The 13,564-nt window shown below is 44.1% G+C and overlaps 3 non-coding genes across 3 annotated transcripts; all 3 read right to left on the reverse strand.

Annotated features, from left to right (window-relative positions):
* Positions 1 to 2,326: 2,326 nt before the first annotated feature.
* LOC138570680 (U6 spliceosomal RNA) lies at positions 2,327 to 2,431 on the reverse strand. The gene has a single exon (XR_011303716.1). It is a non-coding gene; the product is annotated as a U6 spliceosomal RNA (small nuclear RNA).
* A 5,499-nt stretch (positions 2,432 to 7,930) lies between these two features.
* LOC138570681 (U6 spliceosomal RNA) lies at positions 7,931 to 8,035 on the reverse strand. Its single transcript, XR_011303717.1, has one exon. It is a non-coding gene; the product is annotated as a U6 spliceosomal RNA (small nuclear RNA).
* A 2,450-nt stretch (positions 8,036 to 10,485) lies between these two features.
* LOC138570682 (U6 spliceosomal RNA) lies at positions 10,486 to 10,590 on the reverse strand. Its single transcript, XR_011303718.1, has one exon. It is a non-coding gene; the product is annotated as a U6 spliceosomal RNA (small nuclear RNA).
* Positions 10,591 to 13,564: the final 2,974 nt, after the last annotated feature.

Below are 13,564 nucleotides of genomic sequence, written 5' to 3' on the forward strand. Positions count from 1 at the left end.
GAAGAGGGAAACAACAATGAATAAGCATTCTTTGCTGCTGTATTGATCTGGTCCTAAAGGGTTTGGTTTAATGCCAATTATATTTGAAGATATACAGATTCATGCTCCAGGGTGCTTGCAAAATGACACCCCTCCCCATCACAATGGCTGGGTGATGCAAGCCTGAGAGCATCACAATAGACCCATAGACATGAGAAAAACTCTGTACCACTGAGTGTATGTGGGCCCATGGCTGTATCAAGGACAAGGCAACAACAGGAAGTGGCTTAAGGCATCAGTGCCAGAAGCTGTCCGATTGAGCCCTGTAAGCAATAGATGTTGGACCATCCTTGAAGAGATTCTGAGGCTGATTTCAATGTTAACTTTACTGCTGATTTAAGGATTGCTGAACCTTCGACCCACGTCTAGTTTGCTCGGATAAGGCCTGGAAATCTTTTACAGCTTGTATTGGGGGGAGATGATGTGAGTTTATCAAGAGCAACGGGATATGAGGCATGTGTGCCACAAAAAGCAGGTCTAGGATTTTTTATAAGAAAGCCGCTTTAAGAAGAGAACTTTGGACAACCCTACTGAGAGCAAAAGTATTACACAAAAGGTAAGGGGGTCAGTGGGTCAACGGATAGCACATTTGACTGTGAGTCCGTCTTTTGTAAGTCCAAATACTACCTGGTTCGACATTTTCCAGGCTTTTTGTTTCATTTCTTAACAGATCCATTCCTATGTACCTCTGTGCTTTCAACAGAGTTTTCATTGTAAGGGAGGGACATACAATATGCCTTAAACATTCCTGGGCAGGGAAGACTCTATGTAAAAGAAAGAGTAGCAGACAGTTTAATAAATCATCAGCAGGACCCTCTAGATCTTCCCCAAAAAACATAACATTATTTCTCTGCATGTATGTGCGTTGAGCAGCGCAAGTCGTTTGCTTAATGCCAGTGGTTAAATGTCACTTTCCCACAGCGCAGAATAAAATCACTTGTACAGGTCCCTTCTGCAAAAGCATTACCGCTGTAGAAAGCAGTGAAAAGGTGAGGCAGTGTGCAGTCACCCCGACCCTTCACGGCCCTGATCGGCCACGATCGGCCAAGGACCTCTCTATGAGAGCTGAGGGTGGAATTTTTCTGGACCTCGGTAACTTAGGGATACATGGCTAAAGGGTTCCTCAATCAACGGCCCAGCCTTTGCTTTGTGGCCTGTCCGAATATTTCTGTTCTCCAAATTATGTGCCGCTGCTCGGGTGTCATTTGGTGGGATGGAATGACCTCCCAGGAATGATCCTGGCAGATGATTTGCATAGGCACACCCCTTCTCCCTCTCTCTTAGCCCTGCTTTCTGCACAGTAGCAAGTATCTGGGGAAAATATAGTGGTCGAGGTGGGGTAGCAGTAACTAGCAACTCTGAGAAAGTAAATCTGGGGAGCTTGGCGACTTGTGGGGAACAACTGCAGAGCTCAGGTACTTTGTGGCACACGGAGGAGGTCTGTGGGATTGCAGTAAATTAGAGACATGCAACCTGGTCGGGAGTGCTTCAGGTCACCTTTGTTGCATGTTCCAAGCAACTCAACAAAGCATCAACAGGCTGAGATACCAGCCACAGAGCCTCTTTCCACTTGATTAAAAGCCTAAAATCTTTTCCATGTAAAAACATAGCCCCCCCGAATACCATATTTTCTTTGTTTTTTCTCTCTCTCTCTCTCTCTCTCTCTCTCTCTCTCTCTCTCTCTCTCACCCTCCCTCCTTAACCTTCCCCCCTCCCGCCCGCTCTCTTTCTCCCCCCGCCCCCTCCCTCCCCCTCTCCCTCTCACAACCATTTATTTTAAGTTTTCATGCACTGTAGCACATTCTGGCAACGGTATTTCACAATGGGACTCTTTGAAAGTTACAGAAATCAAAAAAGAAACCAACCAACTAAAAGCAGCCAAAGCCAGAGTACACTGCTCAGCCCCAATTAAAGATTAAGGCCTAGAAGCAAGTAAAGCTGTAGTTCAGAACAATGTTTGCAAATAGCACCTTAAAGCAGTTTACGCTGGAGTGCACAACAAGGTGGAAACTGATAAAACGGAGTTTGGTAAAATGGGATAAAAAAACAAAAGAAGCGTGCCACTTCTAAAAGTACAAGTCAAGAAATTGAAGGAGAGGGGGCTGTTCATTCAGTCAATAGGACTCACAAGTAAAAGGCTCCTGAGGCATGAGTGTTGAATTTGGCGCAAAATGTATTGTGTTGTCGTGTAATATGTATGAACATACAATTTCAATCTTCATTAAAAAAACATGTATTAAAAAATAAAGACTTGCAAATTAAGAAAGTTTCTGTCCTGTCATGTGCCAAAAATAGTGAATGCTTTACGAATGTGCGTGTCATCCTTTAGAGCAGGGGACAATTTAATGTTCACATTATCATTCCAATATTAGTACATGTGTTGCTGAAGCAAGTGCAAAGGGAGAGTCAATCAAACCATTGATTAGGACATCTAGTCAAAGGTTTGCCATACCAAATGTCCTTATGTCAGAGGGTAGAAAGTCCAAACACCATTTAAATATCGGGTGGTATGAAATGAAGAGGGAAACAACAATGAATAAGCATTCTTTGCTGCTGTATTGATCTGGTCCTAAAGGGTTTGGTTTAATGCCAATTATATTTGAAGATATACAGATTCATGCTCCAGGGTGCTTGCAAAATGACACCCCTCCCCATCACAATGGCTGGGTGATGCAAGCCTGAGAGCATCACAATAGACCCATAGACATGAGAAAAACTCTGTACCACTGAGTGTATGTGGGCCCATGGCTGTATCAAGGACAAGGCAACAACAGGAAGTGGCTTAAGGCATCAGTGCCAGAAGCTGTCCGATTGAGCCCTGTAAGCAATAGATGTTGGACCATCCTTGACGAGATTCTGAGGCTGATTTCAATGTTAACTTTACTGCTGATTTAAGGATTGCTGAACCTTCGACCCACGTCTAGTTTGCTCGGATAAGGCCTGGAAATCTTTTACAGCTTGTATTGGGGGGAGATGATGTGAGTTTATCAAGAGCAACGGGATATGAGGCATGTGTGCCACAAAAAGCAGGTCTAGGATTTTTTATAAGAAAGCCGCTTTAAGAAGAGAACTTTGGACAACCCTACTGAGAGCAAAAGTATTACACAAAAGGTAAGGGGGTCAGTGGGTCAACGGATAGCACATTTGACTGTGAGTCCGTCTTTTGTAAGTCCAAATACTACCTGGTTCGACATTTTCCAGGCTTTTTGTTTCATTTCTTAACAGATCCATTCCTATGTACCTCTGTGCTTTCAACAGAGTTTTCATTGTAAGGGAGGGACATACAATATGCCTTAAACATTCCTGGGCAGGGAAGACTCTATGTAAAAGAAAGAGTAGCAGACAGTTTAATAAATCATCAGCAGGACCCTCTAGATCTTCCCCAAAAAACATAACATTATTTCTCTGCATGTATGTGTGTTGAACAGCGCAAGTAGTTTGACATTTATCCACTGACATTAACCACTTTCCCACAGCGCAGAACAAAATCACTTGTACTGGCCCCTTCTGCAAAAGCATTACCTCTGTAGAAAGCAGTGAAAAGGTGAGGCAGTGTGCAGTCACCCCCGACCCTTTACTCCCCTGATCGGCCACGATCGGCCAAGGACCTCTCTATGAGAGCTGAGGGTGGAATTTTTCTGGACCTCGGTAACTTAGGGAGGCATGGCTAAAGGGATCCTCAATCAACGGCCCAACCTTTGCTTTGTGGCCTGTCCGTATATGTCTGTTCTCCAAATTACCTGCCGCTGCCCAGGTGTCAGCTGGTAAGATGGAATGACCTGCCAGGTAGGATCCTGGCAGATGATTTGCATAGGCAAACCCCCTCTCCCTCTTTATTAGCCCTGCTTACTCCACAGTAGCAAGTATCTGGGGAAAATATAGTGGTCGAGGTGGGGTAGCAGTCACTAGCAACTTTGAGAAAGTAAATCTGGGGTGCTTTGCGACTTGTGGGGAACTACAGAGCTCAGTGCCCAGAACTTTGTGGCACAGGGAGGAGGTCTGTGGGATTTCAGTAACTTGGAGACATGCAACCTGGTTGGGAGTGCTTCAGGTCTCCTTCCTTGCATGTTCCAAGCAACTCAACAAAGCATCAACAGGCTGAGATACCAGCCACAGAGCCATTTCCACTTGATTAAAAGCCTAAAATCTTTTCCATGTAAAAACATAGCCCCCCAACCCCCGAATACCATATTTTCTTTGTTTCCTCTCTCTCTGTCTCTCTCTCTCTCTCCCTTCCTCCTTCCCTCCCTCCTTCCTCCCTCCCGCCCGCTCTCTTTCTCCCCCCGCCCCCTCCCTCCCCCTCTCCCTCTCCCTCTCACAACCATTTATTTTAAGTTTTCATGCACTGTAGCATATTCTGACAATGGTATTTCACAATGGGACTCTTTGAAGGTTACAGAAATCAAAAAAGAAATCAACCAACTAAAAGCAGCCAAATCCAGAGTACACTGCTCAGCCCCAATTAAAGATAAAGGCCTAGAAGCAAATAAAGCTGTAGTTCAGAGTGATGTTTGCAAATAGCACCTTAAAGCAGTTTACGCTGGCGTGCACAACAATGGGGAAAGTGATAATACTGAATTTGGTCGAATGGGAACCGTGCCACTTCTAAAAGTACAAGTCAAGAAATTGAAGGGGACGGGGCTGTTCATTCAGTCACTAGGACTCACAAGTAAAAGGCTCCTGAGGCATTAGTGTTGAATTTGGCGCAAAATGTATTGTGTTGTTGTTTAATATGTATGAATAATATTTCTGTTCTCCAAATTGCCTGCCGCTGCCCAGGCGTCAGCCCCTATGAACATACAATTTCAATCTTCATCAAAAAAGATGAATTAAAAAATAAAGACTTGCAAATTAACAAAGTTTCTGTCCCGTCATGTGCTAAAAATAGTGAATGCTTTACAAATGTACGTGTCATCCTTCAGAGCAGGGGCCAATTCAATGTTCCCATTATCATTCCAATATTAGTACATGTGTTGCTGAGCTACATAGGAATGGATCTGTTAAGAAATTAAACAAAAAGCCTGGAAAAATGTTGAAACGGGTAGGATTTGGACTAACAATAAACTGACTCACAGTCAGATGTGCTATCCCTTGACCCACTGACCCACTTATCTTTTGTGTAATCCTTTTGCTCTCAGCAGGGCTGTCCATCCAAAGTTCCCTACTTAAAGGGGCTTTCTGATTAAAAAAAAATCCCAGAGCTGTTTTTTATGGCCCACATGCCTCATATCCCGTTGCTCTCGATAAACTCACATCATCTCCCACCAATGCAAGCTGTAAAAGATGTCAAGGGCATAGCCAAGGAAACTAGACGTGGGTCGAAGGTTGAGCAATCGTTAAATCAGCAGCAAAAATAACATTGAAATCAGCCTCAGAATCTCTTAAAGGATGGCTCAACATTGGTTGCTTTCAGGGCGCAATCGGGCAGCCTCTGGTGCTGGCGCCTTAAGGCAAGCGCAAAGGGAGAGCCAACCAAACCATTGATTAGGACCTCTGAACTTTCTGCCTGTGACATAAGGACATTTGATATGGCAAATCATTGACCAAACACCATTTATATGTTGGATGGTATGAAATTAAGAGGCAAACAGCAATACATCAGCATTCTTTTTCTGCCGTATTGATCCGGTCCTAAAGGGTTTGGTTTAATGGCAATTATATTTAAAGATAAACAGATTCATGCTGCAGGGTGCTTGCAAATTGACACACCCTCCCCATCACGAAGGCTGGGTGATGCAAGCGTGAGAGCATCACGGCAGACCCATAGACACGAGAAACACTCTATTCCTCTGAGTGCATGTGGGCCCATGGCTGGATCAAGGACAAGGCAAGAACAGGAGCTGGCTTAAGCTGTCAGCACCCAGGCTGCCCCATTGCGTGCTGCAAGCAACAGATGTTGGACCATCCCTTAAGAGATTCTGAGGCTGATTTCAATGTTAACTCTGCTGCTGATTTAAGGATTGCTTAACCTTCGACCCTAGTCTAGTTTGCTTGGCTAAGCCCTGAAAATCTTTTACAGCTTGTATTGGTGGGAGATGATGTGAATTTATAAAGAGCAACGGGATATGAGGCTTGTGTGCCACAAAATGCAGGTCTATGATCTTTTATATGAAAGCCACTTTGGAAAATCCTATTGAGAGCAAAAGGATTACACAAAAGGAAAGGGGGTCAGTGGGTGAAGAGATACAATTAACTGACTCACAGTCAGATGTGCTAAGTCCAAATCCTACCCGTTTCGACATTTTGTCCAGGTTTTTCGTTTCATTTCTTAACAGATCCATTCCTATGTACCTCTGTGCTTTTAACAGAGTTTTCATTGTAAGGGAGGGATATACAGTATGCCTTAAACATTCCTGGGCAGGGAAGACTCTCTGTAAAAGCAAGAGTAGCGTACAGCTTCATAAATAATCAGCAGGACCCTCTAGACCTTCCCCAAAAAACATGAAATGATTTCTCTGCATGTATGTGCGTTGAGCAGCGCAAGTCGTTTGCTTAATGCCAGTGGTTAAATGTCACTTTCCCACAGCGCAGAATAAAATCACTTGTACAGGTCCCTTCTGCAAAAGCATTACCGCTGTAGAAAGCAGTGAAAAGGTGAGGCAGTGTGCAGTCACCCCGACCCTTCACGGCCCTGATCGGCCACGATCGGCCAAGGACCTCTCTATGAGAGCTGAGGGTGGAATTTTTCTGGACCTCGGTAACTTAGGGAGACATGGCTAAAGGGTTCCTCAATCAACGGCCCAGCCTTTGCTTTGTGGCCTGTCCGAATATTTCTGTTCTCCAAATTATGTGCCGCTGCTCGGGTGTCATTTGGTGGGATGGAATGACCTCCCAGGAATGATCCTGGCAGATGATTTGCATAGGCACACCCCTTCTCCCTCTCTCTTAGCCCTGCTTTCTGCACAGTAGCAAGTATCTGGGGAAAATATAGTGGTCGAGGTGGGGTAGCAGTAACTAGCAACTCTGAGAAAGTAAATCTGGGGAGCTTGGCGACTTGTGGGGAACAACTGCAGAGCTCAGGTACTTTGTGGCACACGGAGGAGGTCTGTGGGATTTCAGTAAATTAGAGACATGCAACCTGGTCGGGAGTGCTTCAAGTCACCTTTGTTGCATGTTCCAAGCAACTCAACAAAGCATCAACAGGCTGAGATACCAGCCACAGAGCCTCTTTCCACTTGATTAAAAGCCTAAAATCTTTTCCATGTAAAAACATAGCCCCCCCGAATACCATATTTTCTTTGTTTTTTCTCTCTCTCTCTCTCTCTCTCTCTCTCTCTCTCTCTCTCTCTCTCTCCCTCCCTCCTTAACCTTCCCCCTCCCGCCCGCTCTCTTTCTCCCCCCGCCCCCTCCCTCCCCCTCTCCCTCTCACAACCATTTATTTTAAGTTTTCATGCACTGTAGCACATTCTGACAACGGTATTTCACAATGGGACTCTTTGAAAGTTACAGAAATCAAAAAAGAAACCAACCAACTAAAAGCAGCCAAAGCCAGAGTACACTGCTCAGCCCCAATTAAAGATTAAGGCCTAGAAGCAAGTAAAGCTGTAGTTCAGAACAATGTTTGCAAATAGCACCTTAAAGCAGTTTACGCTGGAGTGCACAACAAGGTGGAAACTGATAAAACGGAGTTTGGTAAAATGGGATAAAAAAACAAAAGAAGCTTGCCACTTCTAAAAGTACAAGTCAAGAAATTGAAGGAGAGGGGGCTGTTCATTCAGTCAATAGGACTCACAAGTAAAAGGCTCCTGAGGCATGAGTGTTGAATTTGGCGCAAAATGTAGTGTGTTGTCGTGTAATATGTATGAACATACAATTTCAATCTTCATTAAAAAAACATGTATTAAAAAATAAAGACTTGCAAATTAAGAAAGTTTCTGTCCTGTCATGTGCCAAAAATAGTGAATGCTTTACGAATGTGCGTGTCATCCTTTAGAGCAGGGGACAATTTAATGTTCACATTATCATTCCAATATTAGTACATGTGTTGCTGAAGCAAGTGCAAAGGGAGAGTCAATCAAACCATTGATTAGGACATCTAGTCAAAGGTTTGCCATACCAAATGTCCTTATGTCAGAGGGTAGAAAGTCCAAACACCATTTAAATATCGGGTGGTATGAAATGAAGAGGGAAACAACAATGAATAAGCATTCTTTGCTGCTGTATTGATCTGGTCCTAAAGGGTTTGGTTTAATGCCAATTATATTTGAAGATATACAGATTCATGCTCCAGGGTGCTTGCAAAATGACACCCCTCCCCATCACAATGGCTGGGTGATGCAAGCCTGAGAGCATCACAATAGACCCATAGACATGAGAAAAACTCTGTACCACTGAGTGTATGTGGGCCCATGGCTGTATCAAGGACAAGGCAACAACAGGAAGTGGCTTAAGGCATCAGTGCCAGAAGCTGTCCGATTGAGCCCTGTAAGCAATAGATGTTGGACCATCCTTGAAGAGATTCTGAGGCTGATTTCAATGTTAACTTTACTGCTGATTTAAGGATTGCTGAACCTTCGACCCACGTCTAGTTTGCTCGGATAAGGCCTGGAAATCTTTTACAGCTTGTATTGGGGGGAGATGATGTGAGTTTATCAAGAGCAACGGGATATGAGGCATGTGTGCCACAAAAAGCAGGTCTAGGATTTTTTATAAGAAAGCCGCTTTAAGAAGAGAACTTTGGACAACCCTACTGAGAGCAAAAGTATTACACAAAAGGTAAGGGGGTCAGTGGGTCAACGGATAGCACATTTGACTGTGAGTCCGTCTTTTGTAAGTCCAAATACTACCTGGTTCGACATTTTCCAGGCTTTTTGTTTCATTTCTTAACAGATCCATTCCTATGTACCTCTGTGCTTTCAACAGAGTTTTCATTGTAAGGGAGGGACATACAATATGCCTTAAACATTCCTGGGCAGGGAAGACTCTATGTAAAAGAAAGAGTAGCAGACAGTTTAATAAATCATCAGCAGGACCCTCTAGATCTTCCCCAAAAAACATAACATTATTTCTCTGCATGTATGTGCGTTGAGCAGCGCAAGTCGTTTGCTTAATGCCAGTGGTTAAATGTCACTTTCCCACAGCGCAGAATAAAATCACTTGTACAGGTCCCTTCTGCAAAAGCATTACCGCTGTAGAAAGCAGTGAAAAGGTGAGGCAGTGTGCAGTCACCCCGACCCTTCACGGCCCTGATCGGCCACGATCGGCCAAGGACCTCTCTATGAGAGCTGAGGGTGGAATTTTTCTGGACCTCGGTAACTTAGGGATACATGGCTAAAGGGTTCCTCAATCAACGGCCCAGCCTTTGCTTTGTGGCCTGTCCGAATATTTCTGTTCTCCAAATTATGTGCCGCTGCTCGGGTGTCATTTGGTGGGATGGAATGACCTCCCAGGAATGATCCTGGCAGATGATTTGCATAGGCACACCCCTTCTCCCTCTCTCTTAGCCCTGCTTTCTGCACAGTAGCAAGTATCTGGGGAAAATATAGTGGTCGAGGTGGGGTAGCAGTAACTAGCAACTCTGAGAAAGTAAATCTGGGGAGCTTGGCGACTTGTGGGGAACAACTGCAGAGCTCAGGTACTTTGTGGCACACGGAGGAGGTCTGTGGGATTGCAGTAAATTAGAGACATGCAACCTGGTCGGGAGTGCTTCAGGTCACCTTTGTTGCATGTTCCAAGCAACTCAACAAAGCATCAACAGGCTGAGATACCAGCCACAGAGCCTCTTTCCACTTGATTAAAAGCCTAAAATCTTTTCCATGTAAAAACATAGCCCCCCCGAATACCATATTTTCTTTGTTTTTTCTCTCTCTCTCTCTCTCTCTCTCTCTCTCTCTCTCTCTCTCTCTCACCCTCCCTCCTTAACCTTCCCCCCTCCCGCCCGCTCTCTTTCTCCCCCCGCCCCCTCCCTCCCCCTCTCCCTCTCACAACCATTTATTTTAAGTTTTCATGCACTGTAGCACATTCTGGCAACGGTATTTCACAATGGGACTCTTTGAAAGTTACAGAAATCAAAAAAGAAACCAACCAACTAAAAGCAGCCAAAGCCAGAGTACACTGCTCAGCCCCAATTAAAGATTAAGGCCTAGAAGCAAGTAAAGCTGTAGTTCAGAACAATGTTTGCAAATAGCACCTTAAAGCAGTTTACGCTGGAGTGCACAACAAGGTGGAAACTGATAAAACGGAGTTTGGTAAAATGGGATAAAAAAACAAAAGAAGCGTGCCACTTCTAAAAGTACAAGTCAAGAAATTGAAGGAGAGGGGGCTGTTCATTCAGTCAATAGGACTCACAAGTAAAAGGCTCCTGAGGCATGAGTGTTGAATTTGGCGCAAAATGTATTGTGTTGTCGTGTAATATGTATGAACATACAATTTCAATCTTCATTAAAAAAACATGTATTAAAAAATAAAGACTTGCAAATTAAGAAAGTTTCTGTCCTGTCATGTGCCAAAAATAGTGAATGCTTTACGAATGTGCGTGTCATCCTTTAGAGCAGGGGACAATTTAATGTTCACATTATCATTCCAATATTAGTACATGTGTTGCTGAAGCAAGTGCAAAGGGAGAGTCAATCAAACCATTGATTAGGACATCTAGTCAAAGGTTTGCCATACCAAATGTCCTTATGTCAGAGGGTAGAAAGTCCAAACACCATTTAAATATCGGGTGGTATGAAATGAAGAGGGAAACAACAATGAATAAGCATTCTTTGCTGCTGTATTGATCTGGTCCTAAAGGGTTTGGTTTAATGCCAATTATATTTGAAGATATACAGATTCATGCTCCAGGGTGCTTGCAAAATGACACCCCTCCCCATCACAATGGCTGGGTGATGCAAGCCTGAGAGCATCACAATAGACCCATAGACATGAGAAAAACTCTGTACCACTGAGTGTATGTGGGCCCATGGCTGTATCAAGGACAAGGCAACAACAGGAAGTGGCTTAAGGCATCAGTGCCAGAAGCTGTCCGATTGAGCCCTGTAAGCAATAGATGTTGGACCATCCTTGACGAGATTCTGAGGCTGATTTCAATGTTAACTTTACTGCTGATTTAAGGATTGCTGAACCTTCGACCCACGTCTAGTTTGCTCGGATAAGGCCTGGAAATCTTTTACAGCTTGTATTGGGGGGAGATGATGTGAGTTTATCAAGAGCAACGGGATATGAGGCATGTGTGCCACAAAAAGCAGGTCTAGGATTTTTTATAAGAAAGCCGCTTTAAGAAGAGAACTTTGGACAACCCTACTGAGAGCAAAAGTATTACACAAAAGGTAAGGGGGTCAGTGGGTCAACGGATAGCACATTTGACTGTGAGTCCGTCTTTTGTAAGTCCAAATACTACCTGGTTCGACATTTTCCAGGCTTTTTGTTTCATTTCTTAACAGATCCATTCCTATGTACCTCTGTGCTTTCAACAGAGTTTTCATTGTAAGGGAGGGACATACAATATGCCTTAAACATTCCTGGGCAGGGAAGACTCTATGTAAAAGAAAGAGTAGCAGACAGTTTAATAAATCATCAGCAGGACCCTCTAGATCTTCCCCAAAAAACATAACATTATTTCTCTGCATGTATGTGTGTTGAACAGCGCAAGTAGTTTGACATTTATCCACTGACATTAACCACTTTCCCACAGCGCAGAACAAAATCACTTGTACTGGCCCCTTCTGCAAAAGCATTACCTCTGTAGAAAGCAGTGAAAAGGTGAGGCAGTGTGCAGTCACCCCCGACCCTTTACTCCCCTGATCGGCCACGATCGGCCAAGGACCTCTCTATGAGAGCTGAGGGTGGAATTTTTCTGGACCTCGGTAACTTAGGGAGGCATGGCTAAAGGGATCCTCAATCAACGGCCCAACCTTTGCTTTGTGGCCTGTCCGTATATGTCTGTTCTCCAAATTACCTGCCGCTGCCCAGGTGTCAGCTGGTAAGATGGAATGACCTGCCAGGTAGGATCCTGGCAGATGATTTGCATAGGCAAACCCCCTCTCCCTCTTTATTAGCCCTGCTTACTCCACAGTAGCAAGTATCTGGGGAAAATATAGTGGTCGAGGTGGGGTAGCAGTCACTAGCAACTTTGAGAAAGTAAATCTGGGGTGCTTTGCGACTTGTGGGGAACTACAGAGCTCAGTGCCCAGAACTTTGTGGCACAGGGAGGAGGTCTGTGGGATTTCAGTAACTTGGAGACATGCAACCTGGTTGGGAGTGCTTCAGGTCTCCTTCCTTGCATGTTCCAAGCAACTCAACAAAGCATCAACAGGCTGAGATACCAGCCACAGAGCCATTTCCACTTGATTAAAAGCCTAAAATCTTTTCCATGTAAAAACATAGCCCCCCAACCCCCGAATACCATATTTTCTTTGTTTCCTCTCTCTCTGTCTCTCTCTCTCTCTCCCTTCCTCCTTCCCTCCCTCCTTCCTCCCTCCCGCCCGCTCTCTTTCTCCCCCCGCCCCCTCCCTCCCCCTCTCCCTCTCCCTCTCACAACCATTTATTTTAAGTTTTCATGCACTGTAGCATATTCTGACAATGGTATTTCACAATGGGACTCTTTGAAGGTTACAGAAATCAAAAAAGAAATCAACCAACTAAAAGCAGCCAAATCCAGAGTACACTGCTCAGCCCCAATTAAAGATAAAGGCCTAGAAGCAAATAAAGCTGTAGTTCAGAGTGATGTTTGCAAATAGCACCTTAAAGCAGTTTACGCTGGCGTGCACAACAATGGGGAAAGTGATAATACTGAATTTGGTCGAATGGGAACCGTGCCACTTCTAAAAGTACAAGTCAAGAAATTGAAGGGGACGGGGCTGTTCATTCAGTCACTAGGACTCACAAGTAAAAGGCTCCTGAGGCATTAGTGTTGAATTTGGCGCAAAATGTATTGTGTTGTTGTTTAATATGTATGAATAATATTTCTGTTCTCCAAATTGCCTGCCGCTGCCCAGGCGTCAGCCCCTATGAACATACAATTTCAATCTTCATCAAAAAAGATGAATTAAAAAATAAAGACTTGCAAATTAACAAAGTTTCTGTCCCGTCATGTGCTAAAAATAGTGAATGCTTTACAAATGTACGTGTCATCCTTCAGAGCAGGGGCCAATTCAATGTTCCCATTATCATTCCAATATTAGTACATGTGTTGCTGAGCTACATAGGAATGGATCTGTTAAGAAATTAAACAAAAAGCCTGGAAAAATGTTGAAACGGGTAGGATTTGGACTAACAATAAACTGACTCACAGTCAGATGTGCTATCCCTTGACCCACTGACCCACTTATCTTTTGTGTAATCCTTTTGCTCTCAGCAGGGCTGTCCATCCAAAGTTCCCTACTTAAAGGGGCTTTCTGATTAAAAAAAAATCCCAGAGCTGTTTTTTATGGCCCACATGCCTCATATCCCGTTGCTCTCGATAAACTCACATCATCTCCCACCAATGCAAGCTGTAAAAGATGTCAAGGGCATAGCCAAGGAAACTAGACGTGGGTCGAAGGTTGAGCAATCGTTAAATCAGCAGCAAAAATAACATTGAAAT

Source organism: Ambystoma mexicanum, chromosome 2q (genome assembly GCF_040938575.1).
Source record: "Ambystoma mexicanum isolate Mex_15411 chromosome 2q, UKY_AmexF1_1, whole genome shotgun sequence".
Classification (NCBI taxonomy): domain Eukaryota; kingdom Metazoa; phylum Chordata; class Amphibia; order Caudata; family Ambystomatidae; genus Ambystoma; species Ambystoma mexicanum.